General features: G+C 41.3%; 1 protein-coding gene across 4 annotated transcripts in view; it reads right to left on the reverse strand.

The window, feature by feature from the left end:
• Window positions 1-10,588, reverse strand: part of st6gal2a (ST6 beta-galactosamide alpha-2,6-sialyltranferase 2a) — a 41,297-nt gene extending 30,709 nt beyond the window's left edge. For 3 of the 4 annotated variants that reach the window (XM_084909003.1, XM_084909005.1, XM_084909004.1), the window contains exon 1: window positions 10,374-10,588. The gene's annotated coding sequence lies outside the window, so the exon portion shown is untranslated. Of the gene's footprint in view, window positions 1-2,660; window positions 2,728-10,373 lie in introns of all 4 variants that reach the window. The other variant, XM_084909006.1, reaches the window with a different exon arrangement.
• Between the last annotated feature and the right edge of the window lie 348 nt (window positions 10,589-10,936).

Raw genomic sequence — 10,936 nt, forward strand, 5'->3', positions numbered from 1 at the left:
ACCTAGTTCAAAGTCAAGGAGAATGTTGTTTTGGTGCAATTCCACCAACTAATCTGCATTTCAGATTTCACGCTTCACTCCCCTTCACATGAGCAGAACTTTTCCAGAAGAAGAGATTGAATAAATTACTCCAAGAGGCAAAAGAATAAAGTGTAAAAGTGATGAAACAGCTACACAGCCTTTGATCTCACCAATTAAACTGCTCTATATGAGACAGAGATGGAAATTACCCATGTTAGCAACATACCAAATACAGACTCTGGAAATCAAAATCAATGCGTCCAACGTTTTTGGTCTGCAGACATGATTCAAGCTGTAAGTGTCATTAAGACAGACACACTGCCAGAGCCGGGGCCATCACTGGAACGGCTTCGTTTTTCTTTTTCTTTTTTTTTAAATAACAGGGTTGGGCGGTGCATTTGTCCAATCGTCCAAAGTTAATGGATATCATGAGATACTGATATCATTCAAACTAAGCCCGTCCAGTGCATAACATTTCACTGTACTGTACATACTGCACTTTCTCATCTAATCTGGGGAAACTTGGGCGGTTCTGGATCTGACAAGGAACAAATGAGACACCGAAAATGAAAAGCAAGACGTCAGAGGTCACTTCAATACGTGAGCTGAAGTGAGAAATTGAACATAAAGACGAAGCGCATGCAAAGATTAAATGAAGAGTGTCTCTCCTTCCTCGCTTCATAAGTGCCCTGCTGCAAAGTCCACCGTACTTTTAGCCTCAGGAGGCGATGGAGTTATTACCATGTGGTACAGAACACTTCATCCTGTGTAATTACACTGGCAGTATCTGAGCTCTCCAAAGGGCCTGCTACACTTCATCACATCTTCAAACTTCAAAGAGCAGCTGATAAGAATAGCAAATAGACTGAAGCCCACATAAATGAGAAAGTGGAGACAGGATAATGTCAAAGCTGAAACGCTTTCTTGTGCTGGGAAAAAAAACCTCCAAAAAAAGAGCAAAACAAGTGAGCAAAAGTCATTTATCTAATGCAGGTAGTTGTTTTCTGACCCTGTCAGAGAGGAACAAGACGGTTCTGCTGACATATTGCATCTTTGTTTTTGCGGACATGTAGAAGAATTATTACTTTAATTCTTAAAACCTCCCCGTACATCCTATTCTAGTCCTGTCACTGAAACTCCAACACAATGACATAATGAAGGGCTTCCTCTTCCCTTCACTTCCACCTCCAATGCCCACCCCCACCACCACTACCACTGCCTTCATCTGTGACCTACATTCAGTTGTGGTGCTGTGCATGCAGATGTAAGCGCAGACACCGCTTCGCTGGCTGTGATCACATCTGCGTGGCTTTGCTCTGACGTCGGTCATTTTAATATTGTACTGTACACATACAGAGAACTGACTGAATATTCCTCGTTGCTTGCTTGTAGTTATTGTAATCTTGTTTTGACTGTCAGTCTTTTTGTGGAAATGTGAATTTGTACTGGCATTAGAGAAACCGGCTCCGCACAAATGACACCTTTCACATGCGCAACACAGCTAGTTCCAGCCAATCAACTGCCTGCCAGTCACATACGCTAATAATCACATGACTGCAGCTTAGCACGGTTTTAAAAACACATTTCCAACAGCTACACAAACAATGAAGTGATTTAAATCTCAGAAGCTAAATAAGGACTCTACAACAAAAAGGGTGGAAAAAATATGTAGACAGATACACAGAAGGCTAACTACAAGAGTAACTACAAGAGTATCAGCAAGAGTATTGTTTTGACACTAGAGTCCAAGTCCTCTTTGTTCCACTTTGTTTTCACGCCGAGTTGTGTCCATTTCTTCTTGGTATTTTTTAGTCAGCACAATAACCGATAATAAAACAGTAAATGAAATTCAGATTCTCAAATGCTGATTTGTTTTTGGTCTTCTTTTTCTTCCTAGTAATTAAAAAGTGAACAGCTTTGGATTTTGGACTGACAAAAATCAAGAGACCCCAATTGTGAATCACTGCTTTAATGTCAGCCATTCATTAAGAAAGTAAACACCAGAGTCATTAATCCTTACTTATTAGTTATGGTGCACTACTTGAATTGCATTGCTCAGCCCTTTATGTATACAGAGGGCTAGTTTATCCAAGAACAACGATAGTGAAACAGCACAGACAGCCCCCGCCTAGTAGTCTTTATTTTTTAAATGCACACAATTAATTAAAAAAAAACTCAAATAATTTTTCAAAAACTTTGACCCAAAACTGGTCAACACATGTAAAAAAAAATAAAATAAAAAAAAGACAGTTTCTAAATACTTTTAGACTTAATTTCCTAAAAACATACAAATCTTCAAATAATTGGTCAGTTGAGGCAAGTTCCAAAAACTACTGGATCATAAAAGGGCCTCTCACGATAATGTCCCACCAGACTTTTGTATCATTAGTTCACAGACTGTTCAACATTTCCACTCACCCCCTGAAGTACGCATCTATCTCAACGCAAACAAATATCTGTCTGTAACATCTAGGCGTTCAAACCAAACTGTGGCTTAGGGATGAACCAAAACACTACAATTCATTTCCATAAAAACAAAACAGCAAAGTGAACGATGCAACACACACCTACTAAACAGCACTGAAAAGATCTAAATTATGGGTGAATGTTAGCACCATGTGACTAGTTAATAGACTCACTGGTTTAACCAGAACAACAGTGTGTCTTGTGTTTTGTTTTCCTGCGCTGCCTGGCACCACCGCTTTCCTGTAAAAAGAAAACGTAATCATGAGTTACGTGTAAAAACGTGTCCGTTTTTGTGTTGATACAATGACACAGCTCACAAAACAAATAAGTTACAGACAGGCTCATCAATTATAGGAAATACCGAGAAAGAGACGTCTTTCATCTGGATTCCCACTTGGTGGTAACAGGATCAGACTCATGAGAGATGGCTTCATGCTGCTGTAATATCAGGTCCAGCAAGGTCAGAGCCAAAGGTACCAACTCCATTAAAGACCGATCCCACTGAGGGAGATTAGGTCTGTCCTGTCCCCTTCTATCCTCCTTCAACTACAGCGCTGATTACATCACTTGAGCAAAAATGTCTATTTTTGCAAAGGCATGCTCAGAAACTCATTAATCTTGCTTTGAAGAAGCAGCTACACCTAATAATGGCTAAGAGGTGCAGGGGAGCGGAAGTCTCTCACACACAAAACACACACACACAGACACAAGCACACCTGTCACAGTCCATCTGTTACAGAAAACCCACAACTAATTTTTAGCACAGAGGAAACAACAGAGTCTTCACTCTGCAGAAAAAGAGAAGAAACCATAATACTGAGACAACACCTGGACACACACATATGTGGACAAGGTCACTGCACTGGCAATTAGCCCCTTTCTATCAGAACGCTGGGAGAGCTGTTTGTGCACCTTGTAATTACCAGAGGAGAGGACGTGTTTTATTTGAGACTAGTGTTACTGACACAGCCAATGGGAAAAAACAAACCTGTGACTTATTCAAAGCAGACATTGGACAAGAGAAAATCATTATTCATCAGCCACCCCACTGGCTGTTTAGAGTCGAAATAGGTGGAAGACTTAAAAAGTCTAAAATGACACTATACTTAGAGGACTTGGCAATTCATGGTTCCAAAAAAGTGGGGGGAAGAGAAATGAAACTAGTGCTTAGTTTACAAAGTTCTCTTCACCGGAAGAAAATGGCAAATCTGATGAAATTATATGGCTGGAAAGGGTTGACTCATTGTGACCTTCCAACCACATCCTCTTCTGATAAATCACACAGAGCAGTGCTTCTTGATGACAGGCTTTCACGGTGCATAGCGCTCGCTTGAATACAGTCTGCCAGCGGCAAGGTCCTATGAAGGAAATGCAGTTCCACACCTCACATTATGGCCCATAAATACAGCCGGGAGTGCTGACGCCCACAGCGGGTGGCCGTTTGACGTGGGGGGAAAAAGTAGAGAAAGTCCACTTAAAGCCTCTTTCGCTGTCTGTTGCCCTTCTTGTGTAGGCTGAAAGTACATGGCGATGTTTGTAGTACCAGACCGTATCACCTCGCACACTTACTGATGACAGTGATTAGGAAACGAGACAAACAGGCTCAGAAAACTGCTGCCAGTATCGATATTTCTCTGGTCCACACACAGAAAAGGGATCCAGTCTTTAAGTGATGACATGACAAATCTTGCTTCCGGGCCCAAACTACCCTGCGTTTAATAAGGCTTTTGTGTTTTTAACATGCTTTGTATCTTGTTCTATTTAATCTCAAAAAGCCCCTAAAAACAGTCAGTGATCACTGTCGGCCTCTCTCGGTTTTTATTACCGCTATTCATTTTAAAGATCAGTTTTTAAAACCTTACGATGTAACTACAGCTCAGCCCATGCATCAGTATATAAATGACTAACCTCGTATTGTGGATGGATTATCTCACTGGGTGTAAAGTTCGGACTATCGGGTGGTTGGGTGATGAAGTTCCAACCAAAGTTTTGCAGGAGAGCGACAGTTTTAAGGGCGACGTGTGGACGCGCTGTGTCACGGAGAATGCTTACGCACAGTGTGCACGCAGTGTGCAACTGTGTTTTGGGACCGAAAGGGGGTATTGTTGGTTGACTTTCTGCCTGTTGGGACCACAATCAATGCTGACAGGTAGCGTGAAACACTGCATTTTAGAATCGGAGAAGAGGAATGCTGAGCAAGGGCGTAAGCATTCTCCACATCACCGCGCCTCCACGATCGCTGTTTTTCTTTTACTTAACCAGCTGAAAACTAATTGTTTTTGACAGGTATTTGGATGATGTTCTTTTGTATTATGTTGTTTTTGTGCGATATATTTTTAAATTCCCTGTAAAGTACTTTGTAATAGATTCTTTGCTTAAAAAGTTCTATATAAATATTATTTACTTAACTGTGCAGAGACCAAACCCACTAATCTACAGCTCAAGAACCATTTACAGAAAGCTAACCTTTTTATAATCTGTCTGAACTCCGGACATTTGCCTCCCCTCATGAACTGAGATTAGAGACTTAAGAGTAAAAATAAGAATGTGACGCCATAATAAGCTGCTTGAATATCCCGTGTCCCTTTTTAAGAAGACACACCATAAGGACTACAGCATCGCACATCGAGATGCACACGAGCTAAGATTGAAAAACGCCTCCTCTGGAATTTTACAATCCTGTGAAGACAGCTAATTACCAAAGACGCCGCTGTGTTCAGAGGGGTCATCCTCCGAGTCCTCACGCACTACAGCCAGGAGTGAGGGACACAGCTGGGCTTGATGACTCCAGCTCTCCTGCTTTTGAAGCCTGAGCTCAGATAACTGCTGGTCTGGTCGGTTAGTGGGCATCTGAAATTACACCTCCACCTTCCCGGAGTGGCCTGCCCGTCAAGTCCCTCCACTCCTTTGCACTGTATCTCAACATTTACAGTCTGGTGCGGATAAAATTGAAACCCTACCTCTAGCCATCGCCAACAGTAAAATTGCAAGCATGTTAGGAACAATTACAAAGGAGCTCGGGTATCGACTCAAAGCAAAACTTGGAGAATTATTACCTGACTCTGCAGCTCCCCTCAGCTTTGCAGGGCTTTTCGGCCTGTGACATTACTGTTGTGGTTGCTTTTACTCACAAAAAAAAGAAGAAGAAAAAGCTTTCAAAAGTCACCTTCGAAAACCTATTGAACACCACACAGCAGATGGACACAATCAGAGACTAAAGGCCTCTTTACACTGTTTGATTTTGGACACCTTTGGGAAAGGTGGCAAAAATCTGTGGCCGTCTCTCAAACGCACCAATCAAAGACAGCTGCCCTGTGGCAAAATTCACACCTTCACTAATTTATAACCAGGTTCTGACTGTGTGACTCACGCTCCAACCAACATCCAAAAAAAACAAATCAAAAACATAAAATGATGCCGATTCCCCTTCGAGGTGACTCCATAAGTGGACCATCACATGCAAAAGCAACAGAAAGCAACATAAAAGAAAAAAATATATATTTCAAAACAAGTTTTGCGTACTTTTATGTGATACTGTCATTTCCACAGATAAGAGCAGCACAAACCAGATGACGCAAGCAGATGATTTGTCTCTGCCCTCATATTCATCAGCGTTACGCTGTTCTTTAATCACACAATCTGATCTCACGTTGTGTGACATGAGTCTTACAAAGGTTGTTTTTACAGTGTAGTACACACACAGATGAAAGCATCGAAACATTCACCAGGTTGATTCTGTTCATCTGGATGTAGAATTTTCAGCATTTACTTACCTGGATGATTAAGCATGCATCAAGAGATTCACTAGTAGAACTCGAACAATGCCGGATTTTGTTTTTAGGACGGATACTGATATTTGGTTTTTCAAAACTCCACTGACATATATTTTTTTTCTATCATAGACATGAAACAAACAAATTAGCCTAACATTTCTTATGTGCTGCAATTTTTGAGTCCACACTAAAAGATTCTGTGAAAGCAAACAAGTTTCGAAATCAACTTTTCTGACAGTGACAAGTTGTGCAACTAGTTGCACAACTTTTCTGACAGTGACAAGTTGTGCAACTAGTTGCACAGTCTTAACTTCTTCCTTTCATTGCTGAAAAACTGTGATAAATCTAACTGCTAGATAGAAACACAAGTGCAAATTAAGGATACATACAAAGGCTGCCATGTCAAGTTAAAAAGTTTGGGTTACTTGTTTTCACTTGGGGCATGTGCTGCTCAGCGAGATTAATGGCTTAGTGAGCTTCTTTGAGCTTAAAGTACCCTAAATCCCCATGGACAGTTTTAGAGTTTTGGTTTGAAATCGAAAATCTGATTTAAATCTATCATTTACAGCACGTTTAAAGTGCTAATCTTTTAAAATCTCTGCTGGGAAAATGTGTTTTATATGTGAAACACCTGTTTACTCAGTAACATTAATTTGAGTTAATCTGCCAACAAACTAAACCGCTTTCAGCGATCTCATTTATTGGGACAATGAACCGTTAGTTTTCAATAAATCCAGTTTACAGTTTCAGGGTTTCTAATCTGCAGCCGTTACCTTAGAAAAAAACCTGAGCGCAGAAAGTGCCCTCAGCATAACTTGAATTAATATATTTATTTTACCGCTCTGCGCGTTAAATCACCAGATTATTAATTTTCTGCAGCATTAATTTTGTCTTATTTGCAACTGTGTTGCATTTTACTCAGATACTTTTTCTGTTCTTTGAATTTTAATCACTATTTATTATCACCATCTGATAACATCTCTGGCTAGACTAGGTGGCACTCACAGGGATCATTTTTTGGTGGAAGAAGAGTCACATTACCTACAAAAATGCCCATTTTTATGTGAGTGTGCAGAGCTTGAGGCAGAAAGCCCAACTTGACAGAAAAAACTGATAAACACTGTCATGATGCCCACTACCTCCAACTCAGGCTTTGGGTTTTGTCGAGCCAGCTAACGCAAAGAAACCTGACTCTGTTGAACTTTGTTCATAGCACAGCCCTCAGGTGATGAAAAACATGCTACTGCAGGTTTAATGCAATTAAAAAATTAAATCAATATGAACTGGTTTTGAAAAAAAAAAGCATTCTGAAAACCTCAATATCAGCAGTACCATCTTATACTTTAATCAATGCAACTATTCCGAGCACCTTCGAGGCTGCAGCGGTGCAATATCCACTTCACAGCCCTGCTCGTGAACAGATTGACTGCTGCACATCTATCTATCTCTTTACAGCCTAATCCAGACTAAAGCTGGTATGAATCACTTCCCCTCTCAGACGTCCTCTCATCTGATGCTAATAAGAACAGTCAGTCTTTGACTCCAACACTGTTACTGGGTCATAGCCGACTTCAATTATGCATTTCATCTGTTAGCATTTTTTTCACCTCCTAGTATTTTTAGAGCCATATTCATGAATGCACACACACACACACAGCACTCCCTCCCTTTTACATATATGTGCGTGTGTGTGTGCGTGTGTGTGTAATTAACCTCCAAACCTTCCTTTCAACCTAATGTGTTTCTTTGCAGTGTAAATTCTCACTAGTTTTACAGAACCTCTACACCCTTACCATTTTACATGTTTACTACCTTCATGGCAGAACTACATGCTGGTCAATATCTATCAGTTCGATAAAGAAATAAAGAGTCCGTGTGTAAAAATGGCTTGAAGTATTTGCTGTGGTGGAGTAAATGTGGTGTATTAGTGTTAGTGTGTGCAAAGAAAGGAGCTCTCCTTAACACCTTTTCCTTGTCTGCACACACAGAGGGAGGGAGCCCCATTGGAGACAATAAACATCCAGCTGCAGACACAAAGAGGTGCCAGCCAACGCGTGGATGCGATTAGCTAGTTGTGTGTAATAGCAGTAATACAGAAGTTGTGTGACAGTCACAACGTTTTCACACAGCGCGGGTGTAAATCTGTGTGTATCAAGCATTCATTTGCACATTTATAATGCACTGTGAGAGGGGGTAAGAACATCTATGGTTTGAGAAGTAGAACAGAAAGCGATCCTGCGTTTTTGCTCTGGTTTATTTTATCACATATAAATGAATAATTTAACAAAAATAACTTTACCTCTACAGTTTAAACAGTGACCATTAAATTCAACTTTTGTCCTTGTCCTTGTAAACTCCGTGAAGCCTTGAAAACCACAGCGCACATAAATATTCAGCAGCTCTACACACGCGCACACGTAATAACACTTTTCTGATGCAATGTCACTATAACCTGGAGAGGAGCTTTGAATTTCCTTCCCTGAGCTGTTTATGATGCACAGAGAAGGAAAATGCAAAAGAACAGACCGGTGCCTTTGATTCCGGCGGACTACGGAGAACAGCGAGGTTGTGCACGTGCACGTGTTCTCACTGTAATGAGTTTCAGTCGACTCCCAAACTCCGCCGCGGTTCTTGAAGGCTGTGTGCGTTTCTTTGGCAGGTTTAATGTGTTACGGTGACATTCAGCTAAAAGTGGCGACAGCTCAGTGATAAAACTTCCTGTTGCTGATATCAAGACAACTCGCACTACTTCAAAAGGCATCACGTTCCAAACCCTCCACATGCACAAAAAATAAAAGGCTTAATTGCTCTTGACACCAGTGTGTGTCTGTGTGTTGTTGGTCCTGTTGTTGTTGTTTTCACTGCTTTCAATCACCTGGTGTTAGTCTGTGAGTGAATGGCTATGTAAAGTAGAATAGGTTAGCTTCTAATTTTAAAAACAAATGGCTACAACTGTGTCACAATGTGTTTAAACACCATTTGCATTTAATCATTAGTTATTATTCATCTCTGGCTCTCTTCAACAGTGTGTGTTCTGTCCTCTTTTCCTCCCATCACCCCCAGTCGGTCTTGGCAGATGTCTCCCCCCTCCCTGAGCCTGTTCTGCGGTTTCTTCCTGTTACAAGGGAGTTCTTCCTCCCCACTTTCCCCAAGCGCTTCCTCATAGGTGGTTGTCTGATTAATGGGAATTCTTTTTGTTTTATTGTAAGCTCTTTACCTTACAATAACGAACCTTGAGGCAACTGTTGTTGTGTTTTGGCGCTACATAAATAAAACTGAATTGAAGTGAAGTGAACTGAGGGGAAGCAGCAGTGTTTATAAAGGAAAAAGACATTTCAATAAGGAGCACGTGAGCACCAAATCATGACTGCTAAATGTAACTTTTGGTATACAAAGCAGGTTATTTCCACCTTAACTAAAGTGGCACTGATTTCTGTTTGCGTCAAATAAGCGCGATTAATGTAATACTATACAACTGTTTTTAATTTAATTCAATAAATTATTATTTTTCCTTCCAGTTGTCTTAACCTGGAGCTCCTTAGTTGGCCTTGGTTTGCTGTTTTGTGTGGAGCTGCTCCAGCATGTGCATCAATAACTGAGCGCTAAGGCAGCGAGAAACCTCCGCATGTTCTTCCCAAGTTGTAGAGCGGAGTGGGGGCCTGGCTTCACAGTGAGCTGTGAATGAAATCAATCCATTGTGGGGCGAAGCAAAAAAAAAGAAAAACACTAAACAGCGCCTGGTAACAGGAGCGCGTCAGAAACGGTGAACTCTGCTGCCTGTGTCAACAATGCCTCTGTTTTCATTAAACAATCTAACCAATAAAAATGGTTAGAAAAAATGAGCCGCTGTTAAAATGAGCTTCCTGTGATGCTTATGCTGCTTCGGAGAAGTAACGAAGACAAAGCGCTGTCGGCTACATTCTCATCCGCATGTTTTTTCTTTTTATTTAGGGTTTTTTTTTCCATTTCAAATTCTCGGTATTGCAGCGCTTTAAGCAAACATCGTGCGAACACATCCTCCCCTTGTTCCGCTCCGCGTTCGTGCACAAAGCGCTCTTAATCAGAAAATGCAGAACTGTATCGAAATCCTAGGGAGAGCAAACAAAGCCTTACCCAAATACTGTTACGGGTCCTCAATGGATGCTGCTGCTGCGGCTTTCCGGTGGCTCATTTTGCTCCCGTCCCCCTTGTTGCACAGCGAGCATGCGGCTCGCTTTGGCTCGCCTCTGCTCTCTGGTCACTGTGAAGATATCCACTACTACGCTGAGAGAGCAGAGCGGCTGTGTTGTCTATCACATTGTCGCTGGCCTCCCACCCCCCCCCTCTCTTTTTTTTTTTTTGCGTTTTTAAAGGGGGCGGGGCCAGCGAGTTTTTTTTTTCCCCTTTGTTAGTGCGCCACGGATAAGGCTTGCTGGCCAGAAGGAAGGAAATAAGGGATAAAGGAAGGAAACTGATATTAAAATTAAGTTTGATTTTGACTGTGAGTTGGATGAGGGGTCATGGTGTGCAAAATGTCAATAAGGCAATAAGGCTAATATTGATACAGTGATTCCAAACCTATGCAGTCAGGTTAGCCCTTCATACTGAGACTTGGAAATTCAAAATTTCAACAACAGACTGTTACTGGAAAATATGAAGTTCTTTTCATTGTTATGTTGCAAGTTCATTGCCCGATG

This window comes from Perissodus microlepis, chromosome 16, assembly GCF_051167445.1.
Source record: "Perissodus microlepis isolate ML-2025 ecotype Zambia chromosome 16, ASM5116744v1, whole genome shotgun sequence".
Lineage (NCBI taxonomy): Eukaryota > Metazoa > Chordata > Actinopteri > Cichliformes > Cichlidae > Perissodus > Perissodus microlepis.